The sequence below is a fragment of the Electrophorus electricus genome, chromosome 21 (genome assembly GCF_041902795.1).
Source record: "Electrophorus electricus isolate QZ-2024a chromosome 21, ASM4190279v1, whole genome shotgun sequence".
NCBI lineage: Eukaryota > Metazoa > Chordata > Actinopteri > Gymnotiformes > Gymnotidae > Electrophorus > Electrophorus electricus.
In genome coordinates, this window is record NC_137517.1 from 16,160,278 (window position 1) to 16,162,500 (window position 2,223).

General features: G+C 40.1%; 1 pseudogene across 1 annotated transcript in view; it reads right to left on the bottom strand.

Moving 5' to 3' along the window:
• Positions 1-620: 620 nt before the first annotated feature.
• The window catches only part of LOC113569311 (NACHT, LRR and PYD domains-containing protein 3-like), a 28,825-nt pseudogene continuing 27,222 nt past the window's right edge, over positions 621-2,223 (bottom strand). Inside the window, exon 21 of the transcript XR_014119240.1 lies at positions 621-1,454. The product of XR_014119240.1 is annotated as an NACHT, LRR and PYD domains-containing protein 3-like (transcript). The remainder of the gene's footprint in view (positions 1,455-2,223) is intronic.

A 2,223-nucleotide genomic window follows, 5' to 3' on the forward strand; every position in this document is an offset into this window, starting at 1 on the left:
CCTCCAAAACTTCTATTTGCTCTGAACAATGTGAGTGTTTCTACTGAACAGACACAGTGTCCATAGAGGAAACTCACACACACACTCAATATTTAGGTGCAGTTCTGGTCCCAAAGATGTTGTTATGGGTTTGCAACCCAAATGGTGAAATACAGGAAGTAGACTGATGGAAAAAAAATGCTCTCTCTCTCTCTCTCTCTCTCTCTCTCTCTCTCTCTCTCTCTCTCTCTCAGTTTATATATATAGAAATTATTATTATTTATTTTTTCTTTTTTATTATTTTATTTTATTCCCACCCCCCATATATTCTTCACGGCTATGGAGATCTCCCATTCAGGATAACAAAAATTGGCTGCAGCTATTATTGTTGTGCAAAACCATGTTTGAGTCTGTGTATGAGAGTCCTGAATATAGGGTTAGTTTCACAAAATCTTACTGGGAGGCCACTGGTTAGCAGGAGCTCTTGTGTCAGAACGACACTCTAATGGCGTGTCCAGTAATTCTCAGTCCGTTATGGCTTCGTGATGGATTTCCACATCCCCTCTCTTGGTTCCTCCTTCTAACTTGATAGTCCCATATAGAATGTACATTTTTGTGTATAAATAAACAAACAACAGCACTTTACGGTTGGGTTAGAGGTTTACTGCTGCTTATATGATACAATATTAAGGGTTACATCCATAATCTGTGTGAATGCAGTGTTGTTTATTGGTACACTGGAGAAATTAAACTAATGTAACTAGTTAGTAGTAGAAGCCATTATACCCACTGCCTTTCATAAGAACACTCCTACATCTTCACTTACTGCAGACAGCATTTTAAATTCAGGTGGTATTTACACATTAAAGTTCGAAGCAGAACCAAATCAACATCCACATAACTCTGTCATACACATCATCATCAAAGACATAAGTCTACCAGACACATCTTCTGTTTTTCTTGTAGAGTTTCACACTCAAAGGAAGAAATCAATTTCAATTATCCATGATGGTGGCCTCATAATGTTACAAATGTGTTTTTATGGGGTAATTTGGGGAAAGTATAAAACTGTACATTTTTTTTTCCTTTACACTCATATGTAGGTTTAGTTTTGATTATCTCTGTAAACTTCAAACTAATGAGCACCAGAGAACAGGAAGGCAGCAGAGTTTCAGATCAGATCAGGTGTGTGTGTGTGTGTGTGTGTGTGTGTGTGTGTGTGTGTGTGTGTGTGTGTGTGTGTGTGTGTGTGTGTGTGTGTGTGTGTGTGTGTGTAACGTCCAGGTCAGGTGTGTGTGGTGTCTAGAAGCTGGAAGACATGGGGAGGACACACAGCCCTGTGCTGCAGTCATGTTCACACATATTCACACTAACACACGTTACCATGGAGAATCATATGATGAATTATGTGTGTTTGTTCATCCTCTTCTCTGTGTGGGAGACTCAGACCACATCACCTCAATAGTGGCCGGATACTGTGAGACAGAGAATAGGACAGAAAGATCAGACATGAACACACACCCATCAGTCAGGGATCGGACTCTGTACACAAGCTCAATTACCATTACACACACACACACACACACACACACACACACACACACTAGACTGGTACCTGACTGCTATATTGTGTAGGGGTGAAATAGGTCTAATTCTTATTGGTTTACATCAGTAATGTTAATCAGTCACAGTCCCTATAGAGTTTTCTATGAGCTCATTGTTACATCCAGTTCTCCATCAAGCTGCTCATGCTCTGGTTGTGTGTGTCTACATGATAACATTTTACATTTATGACATTTAGCAGACGCTCTTATCCAGAACAACTTACACAAGTGCTTTGTCATTTACTCATAGAATATATCCTAGTACAGTACAGTAGGTTAGAACCAAACATACCAATGAACTAGAATACTGTAAACAATGTGCTAGAGTTTGTTAAACAACAAACAACATAAACACTACCCTACAATAAGTACTCATTTAGTCAGTCAATATGGGAGCAGTGTCAGTTGTCCTTTAAATATTCTACAAATAGATGGGTCTTCAGTCTGTGTTTGAAGACTGCAAGGGACTCTGCTGTCTGGACAGCAAGTGGGAGTTCATTCCACCATCTTGGAGCCAGGACAGAAAATGGTCTCGATGCTTGTCGTCCATGAGCCCTGAAGCAAGGTATTTCAAGCCGAGCCGAACTTGAGGTTCGAAGTACTCGAGATACGGATCGGGCTTTGACCATTGACCTCATGT